Raw genomic sequence first — 20,166 nt, 5'->3', positions numbered from 1 at the left:
ATCAGGTGTTCAAAAGAGCAGCATTTGTGAATCTGAGGAGTCAGAAATTGTTTAGAATATGTGGAACTTAGTCTGATACATGAAGTTGCAGTATTGATTGACCAGATCATTAAGCCTTTTTTTGTCCAATGCTACCCATTTCTATTGGCTTCCCTTCGTTGTACCTTTCCTATTTGGCATTTCATTCAATTTTCTAAACCACCTCACCTCATGTTAATTTTGCATGTGTAAATGGAGAGAACTATAGTACTATGATTCTGAAGATCTCATTCCACCTTTTCCAATTGTTTACTGTGTAATACTAGCAAAAGTGACAACCTATACGAGGTACTAGCATTTCATCTTTAAATGCACATAATTATGTATTATATTGCACAGTAATACAGAAAAAGCATTTATTGCAGTATAAGAAACTGATCCAGAGAAGTAAAAATGATGCATAAGTTTAACTATTACTATGATTGCATAACATTTTTGCTAAATAATTATATATGTGGAATTAATTGGAATAAATGTGAAAAAGCAAAGGGAAAGGTTTCAAATCTTTCAAGTAGTATACGATGTAGTATTTCTATTTATCAAACATCTACTAGGCAGTTTTTATAAAAGTGAAAGAGCATTTCAGTGTGGCTGATACATTATTTTAAATTGCTTGTTGTCAAGGTAACCAGTTCTTTGGGATTACTGGGAGAAAGGATCTTTCCAAGTTATAGTCAGACCCTTCACAGATCTTAATCAGATAACTGCCTTCTACATTACACTTTTCTTCATTCTGTTCCCCAAGAAAACAGTTAATGTTTGGATACTATAAACAAGGTATCTCCAAGTCATGAGACCATTTTTACAATTTTATTTATTATTAACATATAATTTTTATTATATATGCATGAAATTCAGTGTGATATTTTAATAATATATAAACTTTATAACCATCAAGTCAGGGTAATTATCAAGTATCACTTCAAGAATTTATCATTTCTTTATAATGCTGACATTCATCTTCTGTTCTAGCTATCTTAAAAATATCAATATTATTCTTAGGTATAGTTACTCTGCTGGATAATAGAACAACACAACTTATTTTTCCCATCTAACTGTAACTTTGTACACATTGACTAACCTCTCATATCCCATCCTCCCTATTCTCTCAAGTCTCTGATGTGTACTATTCTACTCTCTACTTCCATAAGACCAGTTTTTTGGGTTCCATATATGTGTGAGATTCACACACATTTCTGTGCCTCTTATTTCACTTAACATATTATCTTTCAGCTCATCTATGTTTTTGCAAATGATGAGATTTCATGTTTTATGGAATGCGGTGAATATTTTATTTATTCATCAGTTGACTGACATTTAGGTTGGTTCTGTATTTTGGCTATTATGAATGGTGGTGCTGTAAACAAGGGAATGTAGATATCTCTTCCACATCCTTATTTCATTACACTGAATGTATAGATTGCTTTGGGTAGTATGGGACTTTTAGCTGTTCTAATTATTCTAATTCATGAATCAAGGTAAACATTTCATTTATTTGTGCTTTCATTTACTTTAATTAATGTTTAAAGTTTTTATGTAGAGGTCTTCCACTTCTATAGTTAAATTTATTTCTTGGTATTTTATTTCATTTTGTAATAGTTGTTCCAAATGATATGGTTTCCTTGATTTTTTTAGATGGTTTGGCATTGCCATATAAAATCATTACGAATTTTTGCGTGATCATTTTGTATCCTTCAAATTTATTTATTTTTTAGTTATTGGTTTATTAATTTACTTGTTATTAGGTTTGACAACTTTCTGATGTTGTTGTTAGGGTTTTTATACATGTATATATGTACATATAAATGTATTTTATACATATATTTTACATATATGCATATTTATATCATATATGTCATCTGAAAACAGGAACATTTTGACTTCCTCTTTTCCAATTTAAATGTTCTTTGCTTCTTTGCCTTGTCTAATGGTTCTGGCTAGAACTTCAAATGGGAATTCCTTTTCTTGATTGTAGAAAGTTTTCAAGTTTTCCTGTTCAGTATGTGCTGGCTATGTCCAAAGAATCATGAGAGACATTTATGAGCAAATCTATACAAAACAATTTTGGAAAACATGCAAGGAAGGAATCAATTCCTTCTCACACACAACATACTGAGATTGAAACATGAAGAAATAGGAAGACTGAACAGACCTAAAGAGTTACGATTGTAAATCAATATGAAAAAAATCTCTCATCAAAGAAAACCTCAGGATCAGATGACTTTGTTGGTGAATTCCACCTAAGAATATTTATCATTCTATTTGAAAAGATTGAAGGAAAGACAAAATTCTCCCAAATTCTTCCAACATCACCCCTATATGGAAACCAGATAAGGACATATTCCTCTCCACCCCCCCCCAAAAAATGCAGAAAAGCAAACAAAAACCCAAACAAATAAATAAACAAAAATGTGCAGCCAATGTGCTTTATGAACTTAGGTGCATGTGTCCTCAAAACAAATAAACAAACAGATCATAGAACAAGAGCAAACAAAATTCAACTACACATTCATGATTAAATTGGGTTTGTTCTAAGGATGCAAGGATGGGTAGACATAAAATCAATAAGCATGATTTCACATTGAAAGAATCAGGTACAAAAACAATATGATCATAATATGATCATTAAATTGAAAATAGAAAGCATTTTACAAATTTATCCATTTTTGATAAAAATTAAAAATTAGGTATAGAAAAAACATAAGATAATATAAAAATTAACATCATATATAGAAATAGAAATAGATGTACATTAAAATAATAAAGACATGAATAATATTACAAATTATTGTTTAATACAATTTGTCTTAGCTATAAAACATTAAATTCAAAGAAGTTAAAAGAACTGATGTTATAATAGTTAATAGTCAAAAACTGAACATAATAATTTGTTTCATTATAAATTTATATAACTCAATATTTAATTGCCAGGTGTCCATACACTTAGCAATTTGTTTTGTTGTTGTTGGTGGTGGTATTGTTGTTTTGTTTTGGTACCAGGAATTGAATTCAGGGGTGCTTAACCACTGAACCAATCCCCAGCCCCTTTTTTACTTTTTATTTTGATATAGGATATCGCAGTGTTGCTTAGTGACTCACTAAATTGCTGAGGTTGCCTCAGCTTCCCAAGCTGCTGGAATTACAGGTGTGTGGCACCGTGCCTGGCCGAGTTTTTAATTATTATGTAATTTCCATATTTTTGATGATTTTCTTGAACTACAATTTTATAAAATCTATCATTAAAAAACTACTTTATCAGGGAAGTCTTAAAAACACATTTGTAAAATCTTTGCAAAGAATTAAAAAGTGGGTCCTCATTAAAAGGGAGAATCTCATCCTTGACATTTTGATTTGGGACAGGCTTATGCTTGTCCTCAATGTACAAATTTGGAAGAACTGATGTTTTGTGATTTCTGACATTATATCCTAGCACTTGTATCAGATTCTCTCTAGTCACTTAATTTTGGAGCCCAAGTCATCATCATATTAATCTGATTACAATGAAGTCATCTATTTTAATGAAGCATATTCCTATAGGTTTTTATAGTCACAATTTGTATTAATGATGCTGAAAATATACTAATGAGTGCATGTGTATACATTGTGAGAGAATATATTTTCAGCATTGGTAGTTAAACCATAATGAGAATTAACTTTTTGTAGTGCAAGAAAACCATCTTTAGAAATTATAGGTTTCCCCAATCCATATGGAATCCTGCTAAAATGTAGACAGGAAAAGGTGAGATTGGGTTTACATGTAAATTTCACTGAAAGATGTAGAGAACATTGTGGGCCAAGTTTACAGCATATCTGGCAAGTGAGAGATAGCATTCTTGGAAAAGAAAATTGTAAAGTACAAAGAAATACTGAGACATCAGAGGACACGTTAAACCTTTATTTCTATGCATAGCTGAATTTGACTGTTACAGAGCACCTCATGTGTTAACAGCACAGACATATGAGTCAGGGGAATGAATACCACTGAGGTGAATTCTCAGAAACTATGTGGGAAGGGGATGAGGAATAAGTACTTGGTATTATCAGAAGTATTATCAGAATATTAAAATGTAGTGGTTAAATTTTAGTTTCTGAGAATAAACCCTAGAACTAAGAATACTCATTCAATAAACAAATAAATTTGGTAAATGATCCATGGTAATATAAGATGTGAACCATAGTCTAAACCAGAGTAGGTGTGCAAGTCATCTTTATGTACTATCTTCACAGTTTTTGTGTACATCTAAAGTGTTCTAAAGTAAAGGGTTTATTAGAAATGTGGTAATATTAACTGAATTTTCTGCCTATTTTTTTCTTACATTCTATGATGAAGAGAAAGATTTAGAGGATTACAGAAAACCAATTTGGACATAATACAATAGTTTTATTTTTGATGAAGGTTTATGAATAAACCCAAATCAAGGAAGAAGGCAAGGAACTTTTAGTATATAAAAGTATAAGTAAAATTGTTATTTTGAAAATTGTGAACAAATTAGGCATACGATGTCAGTTTTACAGAATAGTACATCTCTATAAACGAAGGAAAATCATTTGAAAAAATTCAGTATCCATTCATGACAAAAATTTTGAGGATTAAAAATTAAAGCAATTTCCCCAAACCAAAAAGAGATGTCTACATAAACTTAAGCTAGCTTCATAACTGACAGTTTTTAACAACTTTCAGATGTCTTCTGAAACTGATCTTAAAATACTTCAGTTATCTTAAGTTTAGCCACTTGTTTTTATTTTAATTACATAGTTTCTAAGTAAAATGCCTCTGTTATAAAATGAAAATTATCCAGGTAATTTTCCTTCTTGTTTCACATTTACAAATCACTGCAGATCTGAGAGATTTTTCTGGCAATACTTGGTGTTTTTCTTTCTGAAGAATTTGAGGTTGTTTTGTTCGAATCATTCACTAAGAGAAGTCATTTTAAAATAATCATCTACTGTGAAATTATGATTGATATTTTGATATTTTCTTAATGCAGATTTATTAGTAGTATTTTAATGATTAGTAATTTCTTATTTTCCCAACATTCTTTTATGTTTTAGTAAGTTATTTTGCTGCTGTGACTATAACGATCTGAACAGCACATTTATAGAAGAGGAAAAGTTTATTTGAGGACTCAGGGTTTCAGAGGTCCTACTCCATAGAAGGCTGGCTCCATTCCTCAGGGCTGGAGGTGAGACTGAACATCATGGCAGAAGAGTGTGGCAGAGGGAAGCAGCTCACATTACCAGGAAGCAGAGTATTCACTTAGCAGACACAAATATATACCCCAAAGCCACCCCCCAATTCCCACCTTCTCTAACCACACCCTACCGCTTCAATTACCACTCAGTTAATCCCTATCAGAGGATCAAATCACTGACTAGATTAAAGACTCTCATAACTCAATCATTTCTCCTCTAACGTTCCTGCATTGTCTCACAGGTGAGCTTTTGGGGGATATTAACATCCAAACCATAACATTGTCTTCTATCTTCAAATTCAAAACTTTTTTTAATACCAAAATTGTATTGCTTTTAGGAAGCTGGACTTTTTCTCCTTTTCAGTTTGTTTACACAGATTTACCACCCCAACTTATATTTATAAAATTTTGGGGGGATAAATTTAATAAAGCAAGGTTAAATAATATATGTGAAAATTGTATTAAATTCTGAAAAAATGATGTATAATTTTAAGGGATATTACCAAAATGCAGTTCAGAGGTGGAACACAATGCACTGTTTTGCTCAAAAGCATTTTTCAGTAGGAAGTTAAATGAATGCACTGGCTTTTGTGTAATTTATGGAGAAACTTAAGAAAATAACAATGATATTATTAACTATTAAAAACAAAGTGCTAATTAACCATCCACTTTCTTCTGCTATTATAATTCATATTATTTAAAGATAATAAACATGTTCTTTTAAATCATTTCACAAAATCCCAAAATGTTAAGAGTTGGTAAAGGTAAATTATAGGAGGGATGATTGTAATGCAGAAGTCCTAAATTGGAATTTGACTATATGCCTGATGAGACTTATTTTGGGAATAAATGTGTCTGGGCTAGACAAAATCCAATTGATGGGAGGAAGAGAAAGCATGAACTTCAACCAATGCTCTGTTGACACTGGATAGTCAAAAGGTTAGAAAATGGCACACATTTGTCTAGCATTTGAATTCTCTTCATGCTTTTGAGAAATCCTTATTCCTCTCCCTCTCAGAATAAGAACAGGTGAGGAAAGCTTCCTCATATTCTAAGAGCTAAACAAGTGTATAATACATAAATTTAACTGCTCAGAAGAATCTTCAAGGACCTTTGAAACTGTATACATTACTAGAAAAATAGAAGATGCGTGGTTTTTTTTCATCTTATATTCTCTTGATTTTTCTTAATTTTTTCTCTTTAACTTTTCCATATGTGTTATGAGCTATCTCCTATATTTTTACTAATTTATCATCTGATTAATATATCTAGAATGTTTTTTATAGCTCTGCAACAGGGAACTTTGACTTAAAGCAAACATTGAAAATGAAAAAATGAAAAGCAAAGTCACTCTTTACCTTTAACTGATAAAAATAATTGATAAAAGTAATCAGTTTTTAGAACTAGAATATTTCAAATTATTAAACCTTTTTGGACATCAAATATATTTACTTGGGAAACATTTTGTTTGAGAGAACTTGCAAATTTACTAGTCTAAGTGCATGTGTTTTATTAACAAGAAGGAGTAAAATACAACATTAGAAAACATCTGATAGATTTAACTGGCTATTTAAAAAAATTCTGTTGGGCAACAAAGAAATATTTTGACAGCAAATATTCTCAAATGATTGTAAAATATTCTGATTAAGTAGACATTTCTATTGAAATTCTTAGAGTTTTCTTAGTGTAGAGCAACATAGCAAGATACAACATGCTGTATTTTACTGAGTTGCACGTAGCCAATTCCTCACTTAGTTGGATGCGAACCAGAAAATACACGTCTCAGAGCAGAGGTTACTTGTTGGGAGTCATTACTAATGTGAAGAACATTGACTAGATTTCTACTTCCAAAAACTCTCTTATTGGAATCCTGTCTGTATGAATAACTTACATCATCACTATTTAATAACTTAATATATTCAATAGAAAATGATTACAAAGAAGCAGCATAAAAAATTGTGATAACTGCACATTTTTTATTTTTATTTTTTATTGTGCTACTGGTTACATAAATCTAATAAAATAAAACCACATATATGAAAATAGACACACACATGAATGTATATAAAACCTGTGAAATCAGAGTAGATTCTGTGGATTATACCAAGTCTCATTGCCTGAATTTGATGTGGTAGTAGAGTTAGAGGGGAATAAAGTCTCTATGAGATCCCACTAGACTACTTTTACATCTTCCAGTGAATGCATTATGTGTATCTGAGTGTGTATATGTATACATATTTGCTGTTATATTTCAAAATATAAACTTAATAGATAAGAAAGTTAAGTTAAGATTCTGCCTTTGTAACTTTGAAAAGAATGATATACATATAGGTATAACAGTGATAAATCAAAACCTAAAAAGATGTTCACTGCTGCCTGCAGAAATTTCTAAGACATAACGTAATTACAGAGAAAAGATAGGAATACTTAGTAGGACAATTCCAACAAATTCAGAAAATTGTTTTATAATTCAGTACAATTTTAATAAAAATTCCACAGAATTCTTTGTATATGTTTCTATTGATTATGCAAATGCACACAAGGGTAAAGAGGAACAGCACACATTTTTCTGAAAAGGTAAGGTGACTTATTTAACAAGGTGAAGTTATGATATATGTAGCATTGAAGGTTGCTGGGGTAAAGTTGGGCTTTCTAATAATGATGCTAAAACAATTGATTCTCTTTAAAGCAATTGAATTAAATTGATTTTCGTACCTCAGAGACAGCACTATTGATTTTTCATATTTGATTCTGGTCCAAAGTGTAAATACCAAACAGGAATATTTTAGAATATATAGTATTGGGTCTATCTCAATAATGACTGAATCAAATACTCTGTAAACTGGTTCATCAATTTATATTTAATAAACTTGCCACATGAAACTAATACACACTCAAATTTGAGAAAAACCTTCATAATCACAGATATATCTCAGGAGAATATGATAATTTCTTAAATAAGATGCAAATTATGTTAAGCAAAACATACAAAAATAACAAATTTATTGCTAAAAGTGAGAATTTAAAAAAATATATAAAAAGCCTAAACTTAAAAAAAAAGATTTCAAAATAGTTGCCAAAGAATTAGTCTTCAGATTATATTTAAACAATAACTTCTATAAGTTATTTTAAGATACAAACCAGGCAAGGGAAAAATGAGTAAAAGATATAGAAGAAGAAAAAGAAATGTTGAGTAAACAAAATAACATCCCTCAACAGATGAATGAATAAAGAAAATGTGGTATATACACACAATGGAATATTACTCAACCTTAAAGAAGAATGAAATAATGGCATTTGCCTATCAATGGATGGAATTAGAGAATATCACGCTAAGTGAAATAAGCCAATCCCAGAAAACCAAAGGCTGAATATTCTCTCTGATATATGGATGATAACCCATAAAATGAGAGGGTGGCGAGGGAAAAAAATAGAAATCCATTGAATTAGACAAAGGTGAATAAAGGGAAGGGAGTGGGGCGAGGAATAGGAAGGAGAGTAGAATTAATTCAACATAACTTTCCTAACCTTGTATTTGAATACACGACCAGAATAACTCCTCATGATATACCACCACAAAATAGAATGAGTAATACTCTACGTGTGTACAATTTGCCAAAACACATTCTACTGTCATATACAACTAAAAAGAACAGATTAAAAAAAGAACAGATGCTCAAACTCATTAGCCATTTGTAAAATGTAAATTAAGCCACAATATGATATTTTATATGTATTTGATTTGAAACATCTAAGAAATATCATAGGACCAAATAATCACTTGGATTTAAGAATCCCACATGTACACTTGAGAGAAGTGTTAAGTCCAATCTCTTGAAAACAACTGTAACATTGATATTCCTTCCACTATGCAAATAAGCAACCATTTCTAAGAATACCTATGATCTATGGGAGATGTATGCATAAATGTCCATTACTTATAATGACCACAACACACTAAAAAATTATGAACTAAATTATGGTGTATTCACACAATAAAAATGTAGTAACAAAAATGAAAGTGCATGGACTACCCTTTGATGTATAGGTGGATTTTGGAACATAATGAACCCATTCAACAAGAATTTTAAGATTAAATAGAAATTAATTTAATTTTAAGATTAAAAGAAAGGTTAAATAGAATGTGACATTCTTATAAATCTCAAACTCTAGTATGGTTCTGATCTACATATGTTGTTTAAAAGTAAACAAAAAAATGGAAAACAGACACAAATTCTAACTCAGTACAAAGTCCTGAAAATGTTCTGGGGGAAGGAACACATAGCTTCAACTCTATTATTCTTCATTATTCTGTACTTTAACTTGGTGGTAGAAAATCACTCGTGTTCATTTGATAAATAATTTCATGTACACAAATGTTTAAAACATTTTTATTTATAAAATAAAATTTCCTCTTCAATTGTGACAATACTGAAATGTAAAATATTCTTATGTTGGGTATTACAGAGTGTTAGGAATTATTTTGATCAAAGAACTGGCATTGATTTTACCATATCATGTTGAGTGAGAGCAGTGCTTAATTCATTGCTTTCTTTGTATGAGAGAAGATTGCTGGTCCTCCTGTTCCCACACTTTGGATTCCAGAAACTAGTTACCAAGACTAACTTATACCAGGAAAATATGTTTTCTGATATCGATGAAGGTATAAAAAAAGTGCAAGTTTTTCACATGTTTCTGTGTCATTATTTAATTTGATAGTTTAGTCATTCTCTCATGCTATAGCAAATAAAGTAAGCAGTATTTTTAATCTATTATTTTGGTACGGGGTACTAAACACAGGCACACCTTAAAACTCAACAACATCCCCAGTTGCTGAGAGTGGCCTTGAATTTGCAATCCTGCTGCCTCAGCCTCCCAAGTTGCTGGGATAATAGATGTGTACCACCTTGCAGGCTACAAACAAACTCTATTTATACCTGTAACATGTGATATCATTCTAGCTTTAGGAATATAAAATTGAAAAAAGATTCAATATGGGATGTACATAATAAGGTAAAAAAAATGAAAACCTGAAACATTCTATACCATTTAGAATAGCTGTTAGTGTAGCGTGTTAGAAGGTTATGAATGTTACAGAGAAAGCAGGCCATGGAGACAGAGAAAAGAGCTAGGCATGCAGCAGTGTTAAAGAGGGTGTCTAGGGAAGGCCATGTTTGGCTGCCACTTGTCTGTTTTACTACATGTATCTTCGTGTTTTACTAAGGTATCTATATTGTATGGAGATACAACCAAAATGTCACTAATTTATAGACCAGTCTGGGATTTTCAATGTGTTTCTTATAAAACTGCAGTATATTTTCTGATGTCTGTGTGTATATGTGTGTATAAATTTTTCTTTTTTCTTTTTCAATTTTTTACAGACTGCATTTTTTTTGGGGGGGCAAGTAATGCTACATGGCTTTATTTGTGTGTGTGTGTGTGTGTGTGTGTGTGTGTGTGTGTGCGCGCGCGCAATACAGTTTTAATTTTTTCAATACCTTTATTTTATTTACTTATTTATTTATTTTTTATTACTATTTTTATTTAGCTTTTAATTTTTTACAGACTGTATTTTGATTCATTGTACACAAATGGGATACATCATTTCATTTCTATGGTTGTACATAATGTGAATTCATACCATTTCTGTAATCATATATGTACATAGGGTAATGATGTCTGTCTCACTCCAACATTCTTCATAACCCCCCTCTCATTTCCCTCTACATAATCCAAAGTTCCCCCATTCGTCTCTCACTCCCCACCCACCCACCCCCATTATATATCATTCTCCACTTATCAGGGAAAACATTCGGTCTTTGGTTTTTTTGGGATTGGCTTATTTCACTTAGCATGATATTCTCCAACTCCATCCATTTACCTGCAAATGCCATAATATTATCCTTCTTTATGGCTGAATAATATTACATTGTGTATAAATGCCATAGTTTCTTTATCCATTCTTCTACTGAAGGACATCTAGGTTGATTCCTTAATCTAACTATTGTGAATTGAGCTTCTATAAACATTGATGTGGCTGTGTTACTGTAGTATGCTAATTTTAAGTCCTTTGGGTATAAACTGAGGAGTGGGATAACTGGGCCGAAAGGTGGATCCATTCAGAGTTTTCTGAGGAGTCTCCACACTGCTTTCCAGAGTGGCTACACCAATTTGCAACTCCACCAGCAGTGTAAAAGTGTTCCTTTTTCCCCACATCCACGCCAACATTTATTATTGTTTGTGTTCTTGATAATAGCCATTCTAATTGGAGTAAAATGAAACCTTAGAGTTGTTTTCATTTGCATTTCTCTAATTAATAGAGATGTTGAATACTTTTTCATATATTTATTAACTGCCTGTATGTCTTCTTCTGTAAAGTGTTTGTGCAGTTCTGTGGCACTTTTATTGATTAGGTTCTTTGTATTTTTAGTGTAAAGTTTTTTCAAAAGTTCTTTATAAATTTTAGAGATAAGTACTCTATCTGAAGTGCCTGTGGAAAATATTTTCTCCCATTCTGTAGGCTCTCCCTTCACATTCTGGACTGTATCCTCTACTGAGAAAAACCTTTCTAGTTTGAATCCATCCCATTAATTGATTCTTGCTTTGATTTCTTGTGCTTTGGGAGTCTTGTTGAGGAAGTCTGATCCTAAGCCAATATGATGAAGATTCAAGCCTACTTTGTCTTCCATTAGGTGCAGGGTCTCTGGTCTAATTGCTATGTCCTGGATCCATTTTGAGTTGAGTTTTGTGCAGGGTGAGAGATAGAGGTTTAATTTCATTTTACTGCATATGGATTTCCAGTTTTCCTAGCACTATTTGTTGAACAGAATATCTTTTCTCCATTGTATGCTTTTGGCTCATTTGTCTAGTATGATGTGACTGTATTTATGTGGTTTTTTTCTCTGTGTCTTCTATTTTGTACCATTGGTCTGCCTATTTTGGTGCAAATACCGTGCTGTTTTGGTTACTATTGCTCTGTAGTATAGTTTAATGTCTAGTATTGTGATACCTCTTGTTTCACTTTTTCTATTCAGGATTGTTTTGTCTCTTTGTGGTCTCTTGTTCTTCCAGAAGAAGTTCATGATTGCTTTCTCTGTTTCTGTGAGGAATGTTATTGGAATTTAATTGGAATTGCATTGAATCTGTATAGCACCTTTGGTAGAATGGCCATTTTGACAATATTAATTCTGCCTATCCAAGAACATGGGGGATCTTTCCATCTTCGAAGGTTTTCTTCAATTACTTTCTTTAATTTTCTGTAGTTTTCATTGTAGAGGTTTTTCACCTCTTTTGTTAGATTAATTCCAAAGGATTTTATTTATTTATTAGTTTTTGAGGCTAGTATGAATGGAGTGGTTTTCCTAATTTCTCTTTCAGAGGATTCATCACTTATGAATAGAAATGCATTTGATTTATGCATATTGATTTTTTATCTGGCTACTTTGCTGAATTCATTTATTAGTTCTAGAAGTTTTCTAGTGGAGTTTTTTGGACCTTCTAAATATAGGATCATGTCATCAGCAAATAGTGATAGCGTTAGTTCTTCTTTTCCTATACGTATCCCTTTTATTTCTTTGGTCTGTCTAATTGCTCCAGTAAGTGTTTCAAGGACGGAGTTGAATAGAAGTGGTGAAAGAGGGCATCCCTGTCTTGTTCCCATTTTCAAAGGGAATGCTTTCAGCTTTTCTCCATTGAGAATGATGTTGGCCACGGATTTAGCATAGATAGCCTTTACAATGTTGTTTCTATTTATGAAGGGGTACTGTATTTTATCAAATGCTTTCTCAGCATCTATTGAAATAATCATGCAATTCTTAACTTTAACTCTATTGATGTGATGAATTACATTTATATTTTCCATATGTTGAACCAACCTTGCATCCCTGGATAAATGCCACTTGATCATGGTGCACTATCTTTTTAATATATTTTTGTATATGATTTGCCAGTTATTTTGTTAAGGATTTTTGCATCTATGTTCATCAGGGATATTGGTCTAAAGTTTTCTTTCCTTGATGTGTCTTTGTCTGGTTTTGGTATCAGAGTGATACTAGCCTCATAGAATAAATTTGGAAGGGTTCCCTCCTTTTCTATTTCCTGGAATACTTTGAGGAGTGTAGGGAACCTTCCTCAAGTTTATCTGACAGCAGTCACTGACACCACGGTCTAAGTAAGCCAAAACAGTCTGAACAGAGAAACTGTGGTAAAGGTAAAGACGCACGCATGGAATGAAGGTCTTTGCAGTTGCTGAGGCTGAGTTTGAGCTGAGGGGAGGCCTCGTTCTGTCATGCATCCCAGAAAGTTGTGATGTGAGCTTGCCCACTCTGCCTTGCCTCATGCTGTGTGCTGGAGCTTGTCATTCCCCCAATCCTTTGTCTCAGAACTGTTGCTGGGCCGAATCACTTAGGCATACTTGGTTTGTTTACACTACCTGGACCCTTGACGTATAGTTCACCTATAGGCTGACTCTGTAATACTTTAACAAGCATTTTAACCTGATTGGATAATGTGCCTATATATGTCCTGTGCAACCCTAAATAAATGAGATCTGTGCCTTCAGAGCTCGATCTCTGATGCCTGAGTAAGCACGCTAGGTAAGGCTAGGTATAGGCATCGTTCATCCTCACCCTCAGCAAACCTGTCTCTGAACATCTACAGAGGAGTATTGGTATTAGTTCTTCTTTAAAGGTCTTGCAGAATTTGGCTGAGAATCCATCTGGTCCTGGGCTTTTCTTGGTTCATAGGTTTTTGACGGCTTCTTCTATTTCAGTGCTTGAAATTGATCTGTTTAGATTATGTATGTCTTCCTGATTCAGTTTGGGAGGATCATATGTCTGTAAAAACTTTCAATGCTTTTGATATTTTCTATTTTGTTGGAGTATAGATTTTCAAAGTAGCTTCTAATTATGTTATGTTTTCAATAGTGTCTGTCATGATCTTTCCTTTTTCATCATGAATTCTAGTAATTTGAGTTTTCTCTTTCCTTCTCTTCATTAGCGTGGCTAGGGGTTTATCAATTGTGTTTACTTTTTCAAAGAACTTTTTGTTTTGTCAATTTTTTGAATTGTTTCTCGTTTCAATTTCATTGATTTCAGCTCTGATTTTAATTATTTCCTGTCTTCTACTATTTTTGGTGTTGATCTCTTCTTTTTCTAGGGCTTTGAGATGTAATGTTTAGTAGATCATTTAGTTGTTGACTTTTTTATTTTTTAATGTATGAGCTCAATGCAATGAACTTTCCTCCTAATACTGCTTTCAGAGTGTCCCAGAGATTTTGACATGTTGTGTCATTGTTTTTATTTACCTGTAAGAATTTTTTTATTTCTTCCCTGATATCTTCTGTTATCATTGTATCTTTCAATAGCATATTATTTAGTCTCCAGGTGTATGAGTAGTTTTTGTTTGTTTTATTTTTTTTATCATTCATTTCTAATTGCATTCCATTATGATATGATAGGATAAAAGGTAGGATCTCTAGTTTTTGTATTTACTAATGGCTTTTTTGTGGCATACCATATGGTCTATTTTGGAGAAGGATCCATGAGCTGCTGAAAAGAAAGTATATTCGCTCGATGATGGATGAAATACTCTGTAAATATCCATTAAGTCTGTATCATTGTATTATTTAGTTCCATAGTTTCTTTGTTCAATTTTTGTTTGGAGGATCTATCCAGTGGTGAGAGCAGTGTGTTAAAGTTCCCTGCTATTAATGCATTTTGGTCTATTTGATTCTTAAAATTGAGAAGGGTTTCTTTGATATACATAGATGCTCCATTGTTTGGGACATAAATATTTAAAATTGTTATATCTTGCTGTTTTATGCTTCTCTTAAGCAGTATGAAATGTCCTTCTTTATCCCTTCTGACTAACTGGGGTTTGAAGTCCACTTTATCTGATATGAGAATGGAGACTCCTGCCTGCTTTTTTACTGGGTCCATGTACATGGTATGTTTTTCCCCATCCTTTAACCTGTGGATGTCGTTTTCTAGGAGATGAGTCTCTTGAAGGCAGCATATTGTTGGGTCTTTCTTTTTAATCCAATCTGCCAGTCTATGTCTTTTGATTATTGAGTTTAGGCCATTGAAATTCAGGGTTATTATTGTGATATGATTTGTATTCCTGGTCACTTTGGCTTATTTTTGGTTTTTAACTTTACTTGGTTTCTCCTTTGATTGGCTTTTCCTTTAGGGTAGTTCCTCCTTGTGCTGACTTGTATTGTTGCTTTTCACTTCCTCCTCACGAAATATTTTGCTGAGAATGTTCTATAGGCCAGGCTTTCTATTTACAAATTCTTTTGACTTTTGTTTATCGTGGAAAGATTTTATTTCATTGTCAAGTCTAAAGGTTAGTTTTGCTGGGTATAGGATTCTTGGTTGGCATCCATGTTCTTGCAGAGCTTGAAATATATTGTTCCAAGTCCTTCTTGCTTTTAGAGTCTGGACTGAGAAATCTGCTGACATCTGTATTGGTTTCCCCTTATATGTAATCTGACACTTTTCTCTCGCAGCCTTTAAAATCCTATTTTTATTTTGTATGTGAGGTATTTTCACTATAATGTGTCTTGGTGTGGATCTGTTGTAATTTTGTGCACCTGGTGTTCTGTAAGCCTCTTGTATTAGATTTTCCATTTCATTTTTCAAGTTTGGGAAATTTTCTGATATTATTTCATTAAACGGATTGTTCGTGCCTTTGGTTTGTATCTTTGTGCCTTCCTCAATCCTCGGTCTTTTCATGATATACCATAATTCTTGGAGGTTCCCTTCATGACTTTTTAACATCTTCTCAGTTTGTTCAACTTTATTTTCAAGATTGAATATTTTGTCTTCATTGTCTGAGATTCTGTCTTCCACAAGATCTATTCTGTTGGTGATGTTTTCTATTGAGTTTTTAATTTGGCTTATTGTTTCTTCATTTCAAGTATTTCTGTTTTTGTTTTTGTTTTTTTTTTTTCAGAAACTATCACTTTATTGAAGTGTTCTTTTGCTTCCTGCATTTGTTCTTTTCACTGTTTAATGGAATGTTCATGCATTACCTGCGTTTGCTCTCTTATCTTGTCTTTTGCTTCACGGAGCATTTTAGTCATGCAGATTCTAAACTCTTTTGCTGTCATTTCTACTGCCATGCTGTCACTGGATTCTATCACAATAGCATCTTGGTTTCTGAGGGACACTTTCTTCCCCTGTTTTTTCACATTGTTTCTACACATTCCCCTCTAGCAGTGAAGATCTGAGATACTGATGTTCCTCTCCTGTAGGCTTATTATGACCCTGCAGTTTTTCGCTACCTCTCCTTTGAAGGGGAGATCAATACAAGTAGCACCCAATACAGAGAAAATGCAGACCTGAACCTGATAGCCCCTATAAAGACTTTAACATTATTGTAAAGAACAGGATGATTTCGATTACTATTTACAATATTTGTAGTTGTGAACGAAAGGATGGGGAAGGGTGTAGGATGTAAGTGAGTAAATTGAGGTACCTGTCAAAGGGCTTCCAGTCTCTTGTAGGTGTCTCCGGAAGGGAGCTGCCCTTCCAGTGATGATGTGCATGCCCTCAGGAATAATTCAGAATGCCTGCACCAGCCTCCAAAGAAGCTGGGGAGCCCCAGCGAGGGTGTGCTGAGTCAGCATGGAGGCAGGTGAAGTGTCCCTCAGCAGTAGGGGGGTAGGTGGGCAGGCTTAGTTACAGATCTTTGTCGTCGGTGTTCAGGCAGGCAGGCTCAGCTCTGGCCTCCGACCTCAGTGTCAGGGGTGGGCCAGACTTTTATTTTTTTATAAACTCAGTTTAGGATAAAAATTAATTTCCTTTTCCACATGATGCTCTTTCTCTGAAAATTATTTTGTGTAGGGAATTAGCAGGAAGACATTTTAAGAAATTTCAACACAACTGCAGCTGCTACTTAGGTTGGAAGTTGATCAACTGAGTGGAATATGGAGAGATGGTACCCTTCCTGCCTGATTCCTCTGTGATGCCCTGTTCACCTCTGCTCCTTGCACAAGACTTCAGAGATGTTGCCTGCCAATTCCTTCCTACTCCCTTAAAGAATTGGTAGTCATTTATTCTCCAACCTCTGCCTATCTACCAACAGTTATTCCTCAAAACTCAGTGGATTATTACCCTTGAACAATTTTCTGTAATCTTTATAAAGTAAATTTTCATCTTTATCCCCTGTCCACATAGGTTTTGAAGTGATAGGTTATTGTTACCTATAATCATTTAGCAATATATATGTAACTTTCTGGCACTTTATTTGTAGTCAGACAGTACTATTTTGACATTTTGATAATGGTTTCTGATAGATATAAATGTATTCATTTTTCGCATAAATGTAAGCAATTCAGGCCAGATTCTGATTTTAGAAGAAGAGCAATCTTTCTGTATTTTTACCCTAACATTTCTAACATCTACAATCCCATGTGGTCCCAGATGACTTTCAGTGGTCACACCCATATTTTGACCAATAGCAAGTAGGAAGGCTAGGAATACGTTTTTTTCTTTCATGATACCTTTTGCATGTTGCACACTGAGTCCATTTCATTCTTTATAACAAAATGTCTGAGACTGGGTAATTTGTAATAAACATTAATCAATTTACTCACAGTTATGGAGTTTGGGGTTTGTGATATCAAATTGCTGGTATCTAGCAAGGGTCTCCTTTCCACCTTAGTACACAGTGGTGATGATAATATGGTGACATGAGAGGGCTGGAGGGCGTGAGATAGCCCCCTTAAAATAATTGCACCAATTCACCCTTTAGAATGGAGATCTCATGTTCTAATTACATCTGAAAGGTCACCCTCTTAGTAATGCTACAGTGGCAATTAAATTTTAACAGGTGTTTGGGAAGAGACAAACATATAAACCATAGCATACATTGAATAATTAATACTCATTGGCTAGGTTTTTACTTATATGTCCACTTCTTTAAACAAGCTGAGAAATGGCATCTATAACCCAACAATTCTGTGCTTGGTAAAAATCCAAGTGGAAAATGGATACTGAGAGATGAACCGCAGATTCTATGAAACCTTCTGCACCTTTCAAATTTATATTCTAATCAAAAGTTAATAACAGTACATTTGAGAATAACTTGATAACAATTCCCTTCCCTCTGTTGACTTTTACTCAATATTTCCACTTGCATATTTGAGTTATGTTTTTATTTTTAAAAGTCTCAGAATGTTTTAAAAATATTAGAAATCTTTATCATACACATACCCCATTTGTGACAACTGAAATTGCTTTAAAAATACTTTCAATATTCCTCTATATTTTTAACTTTACTCTCCTGATTTGCATATTTATGTGTAAATATGTACACATATGTATTTTGAATTTATTTTGAAGTATAAGATAGGGATTCAACCCCAATTTTTAATATTTAACTTGTGCCTACAATATTTATCAAACAACCACAGGTTGTCTTGTAATTTAAAATGGTACCTTAATATTGGTATTTGCATTTGTATTTGGGTCAAATGTTAAGTACTTATTACTTCATTTCTTTCATGGCCTATTTCCTTTAATTATAATACTAGAAAATATGTCGCACTCTTTTACATTTTTATTTGCTTTTCAAATAAATTTCTCCTTCTTAATTTTTTCTATGCTTTCTGATAATTTTTCAATGATGATTATCTTTCATGTTTTGTGTAATGTCCAATGTTTATAGGTGAAATGTACAACTATAGAATAATTTACAAAATTATCTTCTGAGCAAAGTTTAATTCTGGGAGGAGGTACCGGGGATTGAACTCAGGGGTGCTTAGTCACTGAGCCATATCCCCAGTTCTTTTTAATATTTTATTTAAAGACAGTGTCTCTCTGAGTTGCTTAGGGTCTTTCTAAGTTGAGGATGACTTTTAACTGGTGATCCTCTTGCCTTAGCATCCTGAGCCACTGGGATTACAGGTGTGTGTCACTGTGCCCCGCCTAATGATTTTTATTCAAATCTCCATTTGTATTTCTCAGTACAGACTGTCCATTTAGGTGGGACACCTTTTTAAGATTCATGTATATTTTATTTTTATTTTTGTTTAATTTTTTTAGTGATGATTGAATTATCTTGCATATACAGAAAAATGCACATGAATTTGAATTTTCATAATACAAATCATGCTAAATGCACATATTGCCCATATTCCTATTACAGTTGGTCCTCTTAGGGATTGCAGGTATCAACAGTTTGTATATAAATGATAACTTTCTCTGCATTTTTGCATTTCTTAAAAACATTCAGGTACCTTTCTTAAATTCAGCAAATATAATTTACATACTTGATTTTACAATAAATTATTTGGGTCTGCAGTTTATATTGCTTTTCTCTTTGTAGTTTTGTAAATTTTTCCTTTTTTTTATTAAAAAGTCAAGCTACATAGAGGTACATATATTTTATTTTATTATGTTTATATTTATATACATATTTCATATTTTATTCTTAGATCATAAATGGTTTGCTTTATTCATATACCTTAATATTTCTCCTAAACAGATTAACTTTTCAGAAACTATGAATTAATAATCTAATTAAAATTTAGTTTATTTTTGTGTCTTTCTCCCCACCTTTTCCTTAGGAATATCTTTTTTTAAATAGATACCTTTCTTCCTGAACATTTTTGCAACAGTAATGGATAGGTTCTGAGTGCTAATGATTTTGATAATGAATATTATTTTTTGCATTCTATAGTTTTAATTTCACTCTTATTTTATAATAGAGTGAAACTCTTAAAGAAGTTGAGTTTTGTAGTTTAATCTTTTTCTTTTTAATTTGTCCTAGACCTCCCAGATAGTAAGTGGTAAAATAAGTATTTTCATCCAGAATCTAACTTCAGAGTCCATATGCTTAAGTATTATACCACATTGCTTGTGGTGTCATTTAACTGTTCTTAAATGAGCATTTTTGAGTTTCATTACATCTAACATAATCATCTAAGAAA

Source organism: Sciurus vulgaris (assembly GCF_902686455.1).
Source record: "Sciurus vulgaris genome assembly, chromosome: 10".
NCBI lineage: Eukaryota > Metazoa > Chordata > Mammalia > Rodentia > Sciuridae > Sciurus > Sciurus vulgaris.
This window is presented reverse-complemented; position numbering follows the sequence as displayed.